Raw genomic sequence first — 18,317 nt, 5'->3', positions numbered from 1 at the left:
GCCTCCTGGAGGAGGATGAATCAGAGAGTGAGGAGGAGGAGCTAGCAAGGCTTGCTTCCCCTGGGCCCTCTTCCTCCCTGGCACTGCCCCAGGAGGAGGAGGAGAGGCTGGCAAGGCCTGAATCCCCCTGGCCTTCTTCCGATTTGGCAACACCCCAAGACCAATCTTGGCTCGATGCGAGACTGCGAAGACATGATTGGCGCGCGCAGCAGAGGAAACAGTGGGACAGGCCCAGGGAGTGCTGAGTCATAGAGAGACACCCATGGGGATAAAAGCAGGAGGAGGAGCTTCTTGGCTCTTTGTGTTGGACAAAGCTGTGAATTTCACAGGCGATCTGTTTCATGGATGGAAGAATCTCTTTGTGAATGACTTTTGCTTTATCTGTAATTTCCTGGTTACCTCGGTAACAGACCATTTCAGAGATTTTGGCAGGCGCATGGGGAAAGGTGGCCAGAACATTTCTGTGCCAAAAGGAACCCAGCCAAGTGTAAATAAACTGTTGGCAGAAGGCCTTTGACTGACTTTTTCTTGGGAATGTTGGGGGGAGAAAGAACAGTACCACTGAATCAAAGGCTTTACGGAAGTCTATGTAAATTGCATCTATTGCTTTGCCCTGTTCGAGATTTGTAGTCCATATGTTTTTGCAGTGTAGAAGTTGTAGATCACAGGATAATTTTTTTCTGAAACCAAATTATTTATTGGAGAGTAGATTGTTTGTTTCTAGGTGGAGGGTAATGGATTGGTTGATGATTGATTCTATTACTTTGCAGGTGATGCAGCATAAGGAGATTGGTCTGTAATTTTCAACTAGGCTGGGGTCTCCCATTTTGAAGATAGGGATGACTGTGGCTAGTGACCATAGGTTGGGTAGGGAGCTGGTCCTGAAAGTTTTTTCGAAGATTATGCTTAGGGGTTCTGCTATAACAGTGGAAAGCTTTTTTTAAAAAAGTATGCACATAGTCCATCAGGTCCAATAGATATAGATGGTTTCAATCTACGTAGTGCCTTTTCAACATTATCTTCTGTGAAATCTATTTGTGTTAGATCATTATAGTCATTATTGGTACAACTAGGGAATGTTGAACACGAGCTATTGTTGTTAACGAAGACTGAGTCAAAGAATGTGTTGAAGAGGTTTGCTTTAACTGCTGATAGATTCATTAAATTTATAGCATGTTCTTGAGTCATTTGGGTCATCATTTATAGTGATATCTTTTGTTTGAGGGTGTTTGGTGGATTTGTTGGAATTTCTGCCCGGCACGGTCAATGATCAGTCAATGTTTCTCAAAGTTAATTAGTCAATATCAATAATAAATCAATATCTAGCAAGTAATTAATCAGTAAACAAATTAATCAATTAACATAGATCAGTAAATAATGTCAATCTAACCAATTAATGAATTGTTAATAATTAATTAACTAGACAATCTTGACCCTGTATGCGGGTCAATAAACAATAGTGAGAACTGGACATGGAACCACTGATTGGTTCAAAATTGGGAAAGGAGTCCGGCAAGGCTGTATACTATCACCCTGTCTATTTAACTTATATGCAGAGCACATCATGAGAAAGGCGGGGCTAGATGAATCAAAAACTGGAATTGAGATTGCCGGAAGAAATATCAACAACCTCAGATATGCAAATGATACCACTCTAATGGCAGAAAGTGAAGAGGAACTAAAGACCTTCTTGATATGGGTGAAGGAGGAGAGTGCAAAAGTTGGCTTGAAACTCAACATTAAGAAAACTAAAATCATGGCATCCAGCCTTCTCAATTCCTGGCAGATAGATGGGGAAGAAATTGAGGTAGTGACAGATTTTATTTTCCTGGGCTCCAAGATCACTGCAGATGGGGACTGCAGCCAAGAAATTAAAAGACACTTGCTCCTGGGGAGGAAAGCTATGGCAAATCTAGACAGCATACTAAAAAGCCGAGACATCACCCTGCCAACAAAAGTGCATATAGTCAAGACTATGTTTTTCCCAGTTGCAATGTATGGCTATGAAGGCTGGACCATAAGAAAGGCTGAGCAGCAAAGAATCAAGGCCTTTGAACTCTGGTGCTGGAGAAGACTCCTGCGAGTCCCTTGGACTGCAAGGCGAACAAACAAGTCAGTCCTAGAGGAGATCAACCCTGACTGCTCTTTAGAAGGCCAGATCCTCAAGATGAAACTGAAATACTTTGGCTACCTAATGAAAAAGAAGGACTCACTGGAGAAGAGCGTAATGCTGAGAAAGATTGAGGACAAAAGAAGAATGGGACGACAGAGAACGAGGTGGCCGGATGGAGTCACTGAAGCAGTAGGCATGAGTTTAAATGGACTCCAGAGGATGGTAGAGGACAGGAAGGCCTGGAGGAATGTTGTCCATGGGGTCGCGATGGGTCGAACACGACTTCGCAACTAACAACAACAAGATAATTGAATATTCAGCTAATCAATTAATTAAACAGTGCTGATCAATTAATTAATTAATTAATTAATTAATGGATAATCAATTAATTAATGAATCAGTAATGCTGTAGGTTTTTTTTTAAAAAAAAGACAAACAAATATGCAGACCAAAACTGCCTCCTCTTTTTTTTTAAATGTGAAGGAAAAGCAGGTATCAGATCTCAAAAGCCCAAAGTTGTAACTTAGCAGAAAAAGAATGGTTAAAAGGAACAGAAAAACCACACCTCCCATTTCTTGCATCTCTCGCTTTTCCAAGGCAGAAGTTCTTGGGTACAAGGCAAAGTAACAAACTAAATTTCAACTCCCACTTCTCTATTCAGCATACTTCAACAAAATAGTTATCTCTTGTTCTCCCCCTCTCTCTGTTCAGTAAATCACTTGCATTTTGCCATGAATTTCTCTCCCACATCTTCAAAGACATTTTTCTTCCATGGGACCTTTCTCATTTCTTTCTTTTTTTCTTTTTTGAATAAGGGCTTTTTCTATTGTTATTAGTGGGTTTCCCCCACTCCAGATCCTGGAAATGATTCAACAAAGACACAGACAGATACCACTAACAAAAATAGACTATTAAGGAGTTTCACAATAAACCCAAATATTGTACCTCTGTCTGTCTCCTTTGTTTTTCCAAAATTGCTTTTAGTTGCTCAATAAGTCCCATATTAAGAGATCCCTGAGGCAGCCAAAAGTTACCTGGATAGCACAAGGGAATTTGAAGCCAAACAGGTATACCATAATGAGAAAAGACTGCTTTTGTTCCAATCTTTCTTCCACCTAGATCCTTAGTTAGCCAAAATACATCTATTTAGTTAATACACCTAGGGAATTCACTGCTGGGCAGGACTTTCCTTATCTTCCCTTATCCTGCTCCTTTCCTTGAGCAGAGGATCTCTGATGTCACTTTTGATGCTTTTGCCCTTTTTCCATATGCCTATAGTATCACACCTCAGAATGTCCCATGGATTGGCCATAATACTGACCTCCTCTGAGGTTACATTTCTACTGTGGTCCATTTGGCACCAATCTACCCACTCTCCAGTTACCATTTTGTTGCCTCAATTTTCTTCAGGGCTTCTGCCTTTAATCAGCTTCTAGTCAGTGAAGTGTTTGCAGTGGGTGAGCAATCTGCTGGGGGGTGGGGCTTTTCCACCGTTCACTGCACAGAAATTGAGTCCAGGCAAAGGATCCCAGAACAAACCTCCAGAAACTTGTTGTGACCCAGACCCAAGTAGGTAGCAACAAACAATCTGTGATAAAATAAACTTTATTTGAAAAGCTGGGAATTTCTCCATTCCAGTGGTGGGTTGCTACTGGTTTGGACCGTTCGCAAGAACCGTTAGCAAAATTAGGCCAAGTTCGCAGAACAGGTAACGAGGACCAGCTGGCCACTCCCCCAACCAGTTCTCTGGTTGCCTGCCTTTCAGCAGTAAGCCTTGCAAGGGGAGAGCTCAGGGATCGTGGCAAAAGAGCTCTTTCCCTGCCTTTCCCCAAACCAGCAGCCTGCCTTGCGAGGGAAGAGTTCAGGGACCATGGCAAAAGAGCTTTTTCCCTGCCTTTCCCCAAACCAGCCGCCTGCTGTGCAAGGGGAGAGCTCAGGACCGTGGCAAAACAGCTTTTCCCCTGCCTTTCCCCAAGCCAGCAGCCTGCCGTGCGAGGGGAGAGCTCAGGGATTGTGGCAAAAGAGCTTTTTCCCTGCCTTTCCCCAAACCAGCAGCCTGCTGTGCGAGGGGAGAGCTCAGGGACCGTGGCAAAAGAGCTTTTTCCCTGCCTTTCCCCAAGCCAGCAGCCTGCCATGCGAGGGGAGAGCTCAGGGATTGTGGCAAAAGAGCTCTTTCCCTGCCTTTCCCCAAACCAGCAGCCTGCCTTGCATGGGAAGCACACAGGAGATCATGGCAAAAGAGCTCTTTCCCTGCCTTTCCCCAAACCAGCAGCATGCCTAGAATTTCTTGCCTTATCTGCTCTAATATCTTGAATATTGCATAAAAATATAAAGTTCCCGGTTTATTAAAAGAATGATTTAGTTTTGGTGGTTCATACTAAAATTATGTGCAAAATTATGTGCAAAAGGTTAAGCAAAACCAGGTTCTTTTGCTTTTTAGAGTATGCTCAAGTGACAAGAGATGTGTAATTTTTGTGGGATTGCCCCCATCTGGTCTTCAGTATGTGGCTCATTGACCTCTGGATGTCAGATTCCCACCACCCAGCACCAGTTCAGTGGTTCCTTTCCCTCCCCCCTCCCCCCCCACAGAGAGAGAGAGGGACCGAGGGAAATAGAGAGAGAAAGGCAAGAGACACAAAAAGAAAGGGAGGAAAGAGAGAGAGAGAGAGATACCTGTTTAAAAGAAAATAGAAAAATGGCCCTTTGAGTGTTTAAAGTTGCAGACCCCTGGGTTAGGCAAACACCATGGTCGTTAAGTGAACCTTGTGGTCATTAAGCAAACACTGGTTGTTAAACAAGTCCATTTTCCCCAATGGGCATTTTTCACCGGAAACCAGAAGGAATTGTTGGAAACTGGCAAAAAACATAGAAAACCTCAGACTGTGTGGGATGTTGTAACTGGTCATAAGTGTGTGTTTGTTTGTGTGTGTATGTGTGTGCATGGCTGTCAAAACTCCAAAAACAGGTCAAGTAGCTCTGGGGAAGTCAGTTGTAAATTAGAACACTTGCTAAGCAACCAGCCAATAAGTGAGGACCACTTGTATTTGGTTTGCCTTAAGGGTTCAGAGCTGTATGGAATCTGGTTTCCTTTGACCCTTTGGGGGATTGCAAAAGGTCCGGATGGGGGAAATCTCATAGGGGGAACTAGGATCGTGACCACTTAGCCACACTCAATCAGTCACATGACCACCAAGCCACCCTCACCCAGTCACATGACCACCAAGCCATGCCCAGTGTCATGACCATCAAGTCACACCCACAAAATAAGCCACGCCCACAGAACCGGTAGTAAAAAAATTTAGAACCCACCCCTGCTCCATTCCCAGTGTCGAGTACTCAAAATAAAACAAAGGCCTCACAAACACACATTCTTCGGTTATCACGAACCTGAGTCCAATTAGGCAAACTGCCAAGACCCTTCCTGATAAGTGTGCAGAAGTCAGAGCAGAGAACGGAGCAAAGAACACAGATGCAATGTTGTTTTCTGGCAAACTGAAACACTGGTGCTGGTCTTCTTTTAAGCCTTATGGGAGGGGCCAATTATCTCTTGGCCCTACTCCCGAGTTGACCTCTCTGCTTGAGCTGCCCTTGCCTTTTGGCAGTTCTTCTCATTCGAGCATTGGGAACAGGCTCCTCCAGTTCCTCTTCCTCACTAATCTCAGATTCTGGAGGCTCTAGAGTCTGCACCGCAGCCTCATTGCTGACCGATTCCATTGCCAGCTCCGTAGGCTGCTGACGGACCACAACAAAACTGTTGTCCAAAAATTGGTTCAGTCTGGCACAGAAATCAATCAGAACCAGGCACAAAAGAAGGACCCAGTCCAATTTGAAAGCTGAGACCCTGAACAACAGCATAGCATGATCTTTTATACAGTTGATTTCCAGAAATAGGGAAGTAACATTTCACAAAGCTATTACCTTTTTTGTAGCTCTACCTTATTTTTAGTCTATGTGTCTGTTTTTCTATGGAGTTGGGCCTTGTTTGAGCATACGTGTCATTTCACCCCTACAGAGTTATGCCTTGGTTAAGCTTTACATGTCCTTTTATCACTATTTGTAGTCAGCCGGATCTCCAGCATGGGATTTCCCTTTGATGCTTGCTTGCTATCGGCTGCCATAGTAATGGGGAGGAGGGCACGGCATTGGGTTTGGGGAAGTGACCTGGTGTGAAGACGGCCCATGTGAATAAAAAGGGAGGTTTGCTCTCACAAGTTACTGCCAGTGGTAGAATTCAAATTTTTTTACTACCGGTTCTGTGGGTGTGGCTTGGTGGGCATGGCTTGGTGGGCATGGCAGAGGAAGGATACTGCAAAATCTCCATTCCCTCCCCACTCCTGGGGGAAGGATATTGCAAAATCTCCATTCCCACCTCACTCTAGGGCCAGCCAAAGGTGGTATTTGCCGGTTCTCTGAACTACTCAAAATTTCTGCTGCCAGTTCTCCAGAACCTGTCAGAATCTGCTGAATAGCACCCCTGGTTACTGCACAGCTGATTGGAGTTGTTTATATGCAGTCAAGACCAACCATCCTGGAACTCCAGATGAATGAAAACACATGAAGATGTGCCCCACATAACATTATGTGGGACGGGGATTTGACATTCAACCTGGGTTCCTGGGTGAAGGGATTTGGAGAAACTTTCAATATGTAACTTTCATGCCTTTTGGCTCAGATCTTGCTTTTCTTTTGCTGCTATCATTTCAAACTCAGTAAAAGTACCTCTTCTCTACTTCAATGGAATTGGGGGTTTTCTTTCTTGGGATTTGAACAGAGACAGACCTGACATTAAGCAAGATCTGCTTTATTGGCCAACCCAGAGACCTAGTCTACCGCGGGGGCTGAGCACACAATGTCAACCGACTGGAGTGACCAGGAAGACTGGGGAGCCATGGGGTTGACCTCCTCCCAGCCACATCACTGCTGGGAGGAAACAGAGCAGCTGGAGGAGCTGCAGCTCGAGGAGAAACCGATCTGAGCCAAATGGTTGCTTGGCATAGGATGCATAGAAGTTCCATAGGAGCACCTGGAGGATAACTGTCACCAGACGCTGGTGGGGAGATGATGCCTTGCAGGAAGCAAACAAAAAGGACCTCCTGCTGACACATGCCTTGCAACTTCGGACAACGTCGGACAGCAGAAGCATCCTCTGCCTGTGCACGAAGAATCTGGAGAGGTAGCAGTGGGATCCGGCATCTCTGGAACCCCAGCTTTGATTCCTATTGTTCAGCAGGGGCCAGCTCTGGTCACAGACATTCCAGCATCCCCAGTTGCTGCAGCCCAGGCCCCCCCCAGTGGGGGAGGCTATCCCCTGGAGGTGCCAAATTCCAAAGATTCCTCAGCTGGGAGTAAAATATGGAGGAGATTCCAAAGCCCTGTGTAATGTATTTGAAATTTTGGAGGGAAATTTGGGCGGGAAAATACACGTTGCTAATTGGCTGATGCCTCAGCCAAAATACTATATAAAGAGAGGTGTTTGCCTGTTGCCTTTGCTGGGTTTCACAATAAACTAAAGAGCTGTTGTCACTTGCATCGTCTCCTGCCTCTTCATTGCCCAAACTTGACATTGGTGACGAGGATGGGATATTGAAGGCAGTGAGACTAGGAAAAGAACTGGAGAGCAACTTAGTTTCAAACCCAGCCAGTTATCAAGGGCGGATACATAGCAATGTCTAGCTATACGCCGCCAGCGCCATTCAACCCAGCCAAAGAAAAATGGGGGTCATACATGGCTCGCTTCGAGTGTTTCCTCGAAGCCAACGAACTGCAGGGAGTGTCGGGTAATAGGAAGCATGCTTACTTCCTGAGCCACTGCGGACCAGAAGTCTTCGATACCGCCGAATTGCTGTCGGAACCAACGCCGGTTCAGTCGGTACCGTGGCCAGTGCTCCAGACAACGCTACGAGCACACTACGCGCCGGTGCCATCAAAGTTCGTGCAACGTTTTGAACTGAGGCAAAGAGTTCAACGAGAGGGCGAGACGATCAGCGTGTACATGGCCGCATTAAGGAAAGCCGCAACCCACTGTGAGTACAGGGACTTGGAGGACACTCTATTAGAACAACTCATTTGTGGGGTCAGGGACATTCGACTACAGAGGCGGCTGCTTTCGAAAAGCAACCTAACCCTATCGATAGCTCTAGATGAGGCTAGGGCGCATGAGATGTCCACCAAAGCAGCGGAAACCTTACAGAAACCGAACACGCCTAATTCCTCAGCAAAAGCGACACCAATTCACAGTGAGGAAATCCAGGCAGAGGGGGAAGAGGACGAAGAGGAAGAGGTTTTCCACACCGGGAGGCTGGAAAGAGGTGACCGTGATGAGTGTGTGAGTTGTGGAGGCCAACACCAACGACAGAATTGCAGGTTCAAAGACGCGATTGTTGGCGGTGTGAAAAGAAAGGACACATAACTCAGGCGTGCCGAGCCTCCCAACCATGCTGCCAAAAATTCAAACCGGCCAATCAGCAGGGCGCCGGTCCCGCGAAACGGCCAGGGATTGACCAATTCAAAAAAGGCGCGAAGTCGAATCACACCACTGTGCGAGTGGGTCACGCATTGACACGACTGGAAAAGAAAATATTCACTAAGACCTACATCGAAGGTGTGCAGTGTAAAATGGAGGTGGATACTGGCTCATCAATCACAATTATGTCCTGGGACACAGTCGCAAGGGACCTGCCAGAAGTCGCGAAACGCCAGCTGCAACCCCAAAAACTGAGAATGCAAGACTACCAGGGAAACCGAATCCCTGTTCGAGGAGTCACGTCGGTCAGAGTGAGATACGGACAATTCAAGAAAACCCTGCCGATCACCATCGTTGATGGAAACCTGTCCAGCTTGCTGGGTCTCGACTGGTTCCGAGCCTTGGGAATGGGCATCACCGGGGTTCACAGCGTCGGCGACAACCTGAAGGATGAATTGTTGCAGGAATTTGAGGACGTTTTTCAAGACAGCCTGGGCAAGTACGTGGGGACCCCCATTTCATTCAATTTAGACCCCCAGATAGCTCCGATTAGGCTAAAAGCAAGAAGGGTCCCATTCGCGCTCAAACCCAAAATAGATAAGGAATTAGACAAACTAGTAAACCAAGGAATCCTAGTCCCAGTCGACCATGCAAATGGGAGACGCCAATAGTGACCCCAGTTAAACCGGACGGATCTGTCCGTATTTGTGCTGACTATAAGGCAACGCTGAACAAAGCATTGCAAAAGAGTGCTTACCCTGTCCCCATCGTACAACATTTATTGCAGTGGTTAAGGCAGGGACAGGTTTTTGCCAAACTCGACCTGGCACAGGCCTACCAACAGTTACCAGTTGACAACGAAACGGCCGAAGCACAGACAATTGTCACACACAGGGGCGCTTTTAAATGCACTCGACTTCAGTTCGGAGTTAGTGTAGCCCCTGGGTTATTCCAAAACCTCATGGAACGGCTTCTACAGGATCTACCGGGAGTAGTCCCCTATTTTGACGATGTGTTAATATCAGCCACAGATTTGGGAGAGTTAAGGGTCAAATTGCGGAAGGTTTTGGAAATTTTCAGGACTGCAGGGCTTAAGGTTAAACTTAACAAATGCCATATCGGAGTTGAATCAGTAGAATTTTTGGGTTATCGGATAGATAAGGAAGGCATCCATCCTACAGAGAGCAAGGTGCGAGCTATTAGGAAGGCTCCACCCCCGAAAAACAAAGCAGAATTACAAGCATTTTGGGGGCTTGTAAACTTCTATGCGGTATTTTTAAAGAATAAGGCAACGGTAGCCGAACCACTACATAAGCTGCTAGCGAAAAACTTGTATGGACTTGGGGCAGGGTTGAGGCTAAGGCATTTGAAGGCATTAAGAGACTTTTGTCCAGTGACAGCCTTTTAATTCAGTATAATGGGACATTGCCATTAGTATTGGTTTGTGATGCATCACCCTAAGGGGTAGGAGCTGTCCTCAGCCACAAGTTACCGAATGGTTCGGAAGCCCCTATCGCATATTTTTCCCGCACGATGTCTGCAACAGAAAGGAACTATAGCCAACTAGACCGGGAAGCGCTTGCCATAGTCTCTGGGGTTAAAAAATTCCACGAGTATCTGTTTGGGCGGCAATTTGAAATAGTCACAGACCACAGACCTTTATTGGGACTCTTGGCGGGGGACCAACTCCGGTTGCATTATCGCCCAGGCTGACCCGTTGGACTATTTTCCTGGCAGCATACTCGTACCAACTGTCTCACCGACCGGGCAAGGACTTGGGACATGCAGACGTTTTAAGTAGATGCCCATTGCCAGAAACTATTGAGGACCCGACCCCAGGGACTCCTGTCTTATTAATTGACTCTTTGGACTCTGGCCCAGTCACGTCCACAGAAGTGACTAGGGCATCCTACAAAGATATTATTGTGTGGACTGTAATCGGCTGGGTGCAGAGGGGATGGCCAACGGCACCGGGAGAACGATTTAAAGAGTTTACAAAAAAGCGTTCAGAACTGTCGGTACAAGGGGGGTGTCTGTTATGGGGGGACAGAGTGGTTATTCCGGAGAAATTACGAGGGCATGTTTTGGAACTATTGCATGTGGGCCACCCAGGGATTGTGAGGATGAAAAGCCTAGCGAGAAGTTATGTGTGGTGGCCACACATGGACAAAGACATTAGCGACTGGGTGGGGAAATGCCAAGCTTGCTAGGAATCAAGGCCACTACCCCCAACAGCCCCCATAAGGGAATGGGGAAAACCCCAGGGTCCTTGGTCTAGGATCCACATAGATTTTGCCGGGCCGTTTCATGGGCAGACCTTTTTGATTGTGATAGACGCCTACTCGAAGTGGTTGGAAATTATACTCATGAAATCCACAACAGCTGAGGCCGTAATCACTGTATTGCGGCAATTATTTGTGACACACGGGCTACCCGACACCGTAGTGTCTGATAACGGCCCACAATTCACAGCCACCCAGTTTGAGGGGTACTTGGCCAGAGCGGGCATCCGACATGCCCTCTCGGCACCTTTCCACCCGGCGACGAATGGACTTGCAGAACGCTTCGTGTGCAGTGCCAAGGAAGCGTTATCCAGAATTAGCCCAGGAGATTGGCAAGCCAAAATTGACACCTTCCTGGCAGTCCAACATAGAACACCCTGTGTGGCCACCGGCCGCAGCCCATTGGAGTTATTAATGGGGAGAAGACTCCGGTGCCCCTTAGATCGGTTAAATCCAACATACTCCCCTGATGGGTACCAGAATACAGGGGACAAAACTAGAACAATGACCACGGGCGACCTGGTATGGGCACACAACTACAGTGAGGGTCCAGCTTGGCTAAAGGGAACCATTGTGGGAGTGACAGGCCCAAAATCATATTTAGTGGACATGGGGGATGGCCGAGTGTGGAAACGCCACATAGATCAATTACGAAAAAGAATACAAAACAATCCAGAGACCAAACAGCCAGATCCTGACTACCAAATATTTGAACCAACAGCTAGCTCAATCCCGAGGAAATTGGAGGATTTAGCTGAATCAGAGGAAGTCCAGCGACGCCAACCAGCTCCTCCAGAGGACAGCAAGGACAACTCTGCCAATAATCCAGGGCCGGAGGGCCCAGAGGAGGAGCTGGGAGGAACAAACAGTCCCTCCAACCAGCTCGACTCCCTCCCAGGGAATGATTTGCGCAGGTCAGAAAGAGTTAGGAGACACCCTGTCTACCTGCATGACTACGTGGAGAAATAACATGTAAATTTTATGCACTAGGAAGATGATCTTCCAGTTTCTGGTGTGCGCATACATACCAGCCAGCTGGTCTTCACACGTGCATGTGCACCAGAAACTGGAAAACCAGGTGGCTGGTGCACATGCGCACTCTGGAACCCGGAATAGTAGCCGCCTGGCTCTCATGCACACCGGGCGGCTGCTCTTCTGGTTTCCAGTGCTCCTGCATGTGTGAGGACCAGCTGGCCAGTGCGCTGGAACACAGAAGAGCAACAGGCGACGGCTCACGTGCCTGGAGAGATGGCTCTGCATGCCACTTCTGGCATGCATGCCATAGGTTCGCCATCACAGCCCTAGCTGAATGCAAGGCTAGGACCAGGATGAAGACCATAAACCAGGGGTGGAGGTCAGTAGCACAGTACACCCAGGAGTTTTGTGAGTTGGCTTGCCACATACATGGCTGATCCCCAGAAGCCCTGATGGAGTGCTACAAAGACGGGCTTAACAATGATGACTATCAGAGCTGTGTCTCCCAAGGAGTCTCCTGAGACCTTCAGCACTGGTATGTGTTGGCAGCTGAGGTGGAAATCAACCTGGCCAGAGACCGGCACCATGGGAGACACAGCAGGAGCAAACCTTTCCCCTCTGCCCCGAAAGGCATTCCATTATGCTTTGGAAAAGTCCTGGCACCATGCTTACCCCAAATTGCAGTTGGCAGCATTTAAATGCCCCACTGTGTGTTACAATTGTCTGTGTCTCTGTGGTGGCCTTGCAATTGCTGATAAGCTTGGGCTAGATCGAGTTTTGCAAAAGTTTAGCCCTCTCCCAGGGAATGCAATAGATGCTGTATAGGGCATGGAATAGGCACTTTGATGTAATGCCTTCTTGATTGTGCCTTTATAGTCCGTGTAGATGTGGACTGAGCTGTCTGGCTTTACCGATGTGACAATGGGTGTCGTGTCCCACTCCTCCTCTGACGGCTGGGTCTGGGAAGTCTGTATCCAGCGTGGCCACAAAGCCTCTGCAGTTTTGCCAAATTCCTGTCAGAGTTCTCAGGGCAAGCAGGAATCCAAGGTGTGACTTCAGCAACCAGATTAGACTTTGCCTAACTCAAGGAATGCCAGAAAGCAGATCCTTTATATTGGCCATGGGGTGTGGCTCCATGACTCAGTACTTATCCAGGCCTGCCCCTCCCTTCCTTTTGCTGATGTCACCTCTCCATTCTCCAGAAGTGGGGATCTGTCCACGTTTTGTCCTCCTGCTCAGCTGCCGGTAATTCTAGCTCATGGCTGGCTTCTTGCTCAGTCTGTCCGGGCAGGGTGCCAGGGCTGGGGGTTGGAGGCATGCCAGGCCATTCTTCTTCACTATCAGTCTCTGGCTCAGATAACAGGAGATGGGAGGGGCCCGGCTGCGGAGAGGGGGGCGGGCGCGGCACAACAATGGGGGTCTCCCATTTAGCATGATCCATTGGCTCCAAAATCCCCTGCGCAATTAGTTTATCTAATTGGCTATCTATTTTGGAAAGCAAAAGAGACCCTTTGTGGTTTCATTCTAATGGGGGAAACTTTGGAATCTAGGTCGAACGAAATAGGGGTTCCCCTATACTTGCTTAGATCCCCATCCAAAATGTCTGTGAAATCCTTGACCAGCTCCTTGACATTGTCCTTTTGGTTGTTGTGAATGCTGGTCACTCCCAGTCCCAGAACATCGAACCTGTCAGCCTCCACTCCAATCCTCACATATTTTTGTACAATTTATATCCAGTAGTTAGAATGTAATTGGGTTCTTTGTGTAATGTAAAATAGTTTAAGGATGTAAGATGTATTACTGTCCTATTCAGGATAAGGGAAGAGGGCCCTTTAAGAGTGTCGTCTGACATAACAGAAAGGGAGGGGTGATTAACAGTTGAAATCAGCAAGAATGTTAGAGCGCGGGCTTTTCAACAGATACTGCATTCCTGAGATGATTAACAGCTAGAGACCAGCGGAAGAAGATTACCACGGGGGCCGAGAAGGAGCTGGCATTGGACCAGACCAGCCTGACCTCCTGAGGAGAGGAGGGACTAATGGGGGGATATGGAATGTTAGCCATATTTTGTCTCAGATCCAACTTTATACTGCTGCAGTCATGATGTATTTAGTAAAAGTACTTTTCTTTATTTGCAAATGAAGTCAAGGTGTATTCTTTCCTAAATATAATCAGAGGCAGCCTGACATTAAGTTGGATCTCACAGCATGTCGACCAACCAGGATTTTAACCAAAATACCGAGGGGGCCGACAGAAAAACTTTGATGGGAAACCAGCCAGCTGCTGAACTGGGGGAGGCGACTGGAGGTTTTTCTTCTGTCAGTTTTAACCCTGAACTGGAGGATTGCAGAGTCCGGTGGATGGAGCAATTACAGCTGGAAGAAAAAAGGTGGCAACCAGATCCTGAAGTGCTTCCTTCTGGAGTGACTAAAAAAAAAAGGGGAGAGCTAGACTTTCAGATTGGAAGGAAGAGCAGGAAATCAGAGACAAGTTTCAGTTGGACGAGGCATTGCGTCTTTACCGTGAGGTGAAAGTAAGGCAAGCAGCGCGCCAAAGGTGTGAATCCCCTATTCGGCCCTCCAGGGGGGAGGGAGAAGAGGATGAAGAAATTACCAGGGGAGCAACTGGGGGAGTTTCCCAATGCGTAGAAATTTTGGAACAACCAGAACCAGAAATCCCCTTCCCAGAGGCAGATGAGTCAGATGGAGGGCGTACGCCACCTGCTGGCCAAGTGAGGCTGTGCAGAGGAAGGAAAAAGCCTAAAATCCCCCCCATATCTGGGAAATTCGATGGAAATGCCAAGGAGCTAGGACTGTTCCTGGCGTTAGTGAATAACCATATGATGGACTGGGGGGAAGATTATTGGTCACAGGCAGCACAAGTTAGAGCTGTGACCCAAAACCTAACAGGAAGAGCAGCTGCGTGGTTTGTGTCATTATATAGTGTCCACTCCCCCTTACTGCAAAACAACAAGCATTTTATGACTGCACTGAGGAGGAGGTTTGAGGACCCCCTGGCAGAGCAGAAGGCCAAAGGCTGGATGAAAACCATCAGGCAAGGGAGGAGACCAGTGGCTGACTACAGCCAGGAGTTCAGTGATCTGGTTCCCATGATGAGAGGATGGTCGGAGGTGACCCTTGTGGACATTTACAAAGATGGTCTGAATGGAGATCTGTATGAATTGTGCTGGGCACGGGCCTCTCCAACCACGTTGTATGGCTGGTACACCCTGGCAGCGGAGATGGAAATTGAGCTAGCGAAGGATCGTAGCCGAAGAGAGCGCGCTGGAAGGCCAAACCCTGCCCATTTTCCTAGAAGTCCTCCAAAGGACGCCCTTACGTTGGAGAGTGGGCATCTAGGCTACGCTCGACTGCGTGCTACAGATGTGGAAAAGAAGGCCACCGAGCAGCTGACTGTTGGGTGAAGCTGGTGCTTAAGGTGACCCCTAGTGGTGGAAAGGAACCGGTGCAACCAGCTGCTAAGGCGCGAAAGCCGGCAAAAGTGGGAGAAGGCGTCGCCAAGAAGGCCACTCCCATCAGGGAGGAGCCTGCAACGCCGACCGAATCCAATGACAGCGAAACCACATCAGAATCCAATGAAGATCTTCTGGTGAGTTGGACACGGGGTCCTTTGAACATCCCGGTCAAACTGCATGTCCCATCTTCGGGTAATAAGGAGGAAATGCTAGTGCTCCTAGACTCTGGGTGTACTAGGTGCATCATCAGTCCCGAGATAGTAGAGAAAATGGAACTAAAACTGAGAACCCTACATAGACCCATAGCCTTTGCCCAGTTGGATGGCTCTGTGGCAGGGGGAGGGCCCACCCATTTTGTAACAGAACCCATAGAAATGATGATGGGAGACCATCGTGAGGTCCTAAACGTCATAGTAGCCCCGGGGATGGACCAACCTCTGTTGCTAGGCTTGTCATGGTTGCGGAAGTGGAACCCCCATATTAACTGGAAGAAGGGAATCTTACGTTTTTGCTCTAAGATGCTAAGAGGGGAGAAAAGAGACACCAAGGAGGAATCTACCGTGGCCGTGTCCCATGTTGTGATGGGGGCAATGACGGAACGGATAGAAGGGGAGGAGAGGATACCTAAGGAATACTGGGACTTGCGAGAAGTCTTTAGCGAGAAAGCATCAGATGTTCTACCTCCCCATAGGCCTACTGACTGCGCAATAGACATACTTCCAGGGGTAAAGCTTCCAAAACCAAAAGCTTATCCCATGACCCAAAAAGAATTGGGGGAGCTATGTAAATTTATAGACAAAAACTTAGAGCGGGGGTTTATCCAACCGGCTAGGCCTCGTGTGGCTGCACCAGTGATGTTCCGAGAAAAGAAAGATGGCTCCTTTCATCTTATAGTTGACTATAGAAATCTAAACGCAATATGCACCGAAAACGTATATCCCATGCCGCTCATGAAAGACATGTTAGCGCATCTAGCGAAAGGAAAGTTTTTCACCAAATTAGACCTACGAGAGGCTTACTACAGAGTTCGTATAAAGGAGTGGGATGAATGGAAAACTGCTTTCAACTGCCCCCTAGGATGCTTTCAGTTTCGAGTACTGCCGTTTGGACTGCAGGGGGCGCCCACAGTTTTCATGCAGCTAATAAATTAAATACTCCATCAACATTTGTTTAAAGGGGTTCTTGTTTACCTTGATGATATACTTATCTATACAGAAACAATGAAAGAACATATTAGACTAGTAAGAGCAGTTCTCAAAAAGTTATTATCCGCAGAACTTTATTGCAAGCTATCCAAATGTGATTTCCAACAAACAAAAATAGACTAACTTAGGGTACCGCATATTGGCGGATGGATTGGAAATGGACCCAGAGAAAGTGAAAGCTGTCTTGGAATGGGCCCCCCCGACACACACACAAACAGCTGCAAAGTTTCTTGGGATTTGCTAACTTTTATCGTCAATTCATCCCCTCCTTTGGTCAAATTGCTTTGCCAATCACCAACCTCTTAAAAACTAAAGGAGATACAAAGCCTAAACCATCATTACCTCTCGAATGGTCAATGGAATGTCAAGCAGCATTTGAAAAGTTGAAACAACTGTTTGCTGCTGAACCTATTTTGAAACACCCCGACATGGATGTACAAGCAGATGCTAGTGACGTAGCGGTCGGAGCCGTTTTGCTCCAGAACAATGCCGATGGTAAACTACAACCTTGTGCTTTCACTTCTCGAAAATTGACTGAAACTGAAAGAAGGTGGGCTATTTGGGAGAAAGAAGCATTTGCAGTTCATTGGGCTCTTCGCACTTGGAGACAATTCTTAGAAGGTTCCAACCATCCTTTTGAAGTTTGGACTGATCACAAAAATCTGGAAGCGCTAAAAACTCCTAGAAAACTTTCGCCTAAACAAGCCCGCTGGGCTCAATATTTTAACCGTTTAAATTTCACTTTACATTACATTCCCGGAGGAAAGAACTTTTTAGCAGATGCTCTTTCATGTCTGCCCCAATACAATGGTACACGCTCTGAGGTGGTACACCCAATACTTCCCATTCAGCAATTAGCAGCTCCGGCTATAACCCGAAGCCATACCAAAACCGAGACATCACTACCAGATGAATTAACTAAGTTGTTTAAAGAAGCTTTAAACACAGATGACTGGTTCTTGGCTCATTCACAAGAATGCACGCTCCGTGATGGACTAGCTTGGATTGGAGCAAAACTATATGTTCCTCTATCACTCAGAGAAACCATCCTACAACGATGCCATGATACTAAAATGGCAAGACATTTTGGGTTTGTGAAAACATTGCACCTTCTTAAAAGACAATTTTGGTTTAATTTAAGACAAGTCTTTAAAAGGACATTCAATCGTATATAGCAAGTTGCCCTGTTTGCGCATCATCTAAAAGGCCTCCAGGAAAACCTCCTGGATTACTTCAAACAGTAGCCCAGCCAGGAGCTCCATGGTAAGAAATATCCATGGATTTCATAGTGGAACTACCTGAAAGTGCAGGCAATACTGTAATCTGGGTAGTCACAGACCTGTTCTCCAAACAAGTCCATTTTATTCCATGTTCCAAAATACCTTCTTCAAAGACTCTGGCAAAGTTGTTTGTGCAACACATTTATAGACTCCATGGGGTTCCTGAACGCATCATCTCAGATCGAGGAGTTCAATTCACTTCTGAGTTTTTGCGACTGAAAGAGTTTTTGCAACTGATTGGCTCCACCCAAGGATTAAGCTCCTCCCATCATCCCCAAACTAATGGAAGTTGTGAACGCTCGAACGGTACTAAAACAATATTTACGTTGTTACATTAACTATCAACAAGACAATTGGGCGGACGTACTACCTTTTGCAGAAGTAGCCTACAATAACTCAATTCATAGTAGCACAGGATTTACTCCTTTTAAAGTAGTTTCAGGCCAAGATTTTGTTCCCATCTCGGAACTTTCAAAGGAAAAAACCACGGTTTCATCGTTGTCAGAATGGATAGATCAAATACA

General features: G+C 46.9%; 1 pseudogene; it reads left to right on the top strand.

The window, feature by feature from the left end:
• Window positions 1–8,273: 8,273 nt before the first annotated feature.
• On the top strand, window positions 8,274–11,122 carry LOC131203500 (uncharacterized protein K02A2.6-like; annotated as a pseudogene).
• Window positions 11,123–18,317: the final 7,195 nt, after the last annotated feature.

This window comes from Ahaetulla prasina, chromosome 8 (genome assembly GCF_028640845.1).
Source record: "Ahaetulla prasina isolate Xishuangbanna chromosome 8, ASM2864084v1, whole genome shotgun sequence".
Classification (NCBI taxonomy): Eukaryota; Metazoa; Chordata; class Lepidosauria; order Squamata; family Colubridae; genus Ahaetulla; species Ahaetulla prasina.
Note: the sequence above shows the minus strand (reverse complement) of the source record. Positions and strands in the feature narration are given on the sequence as shown.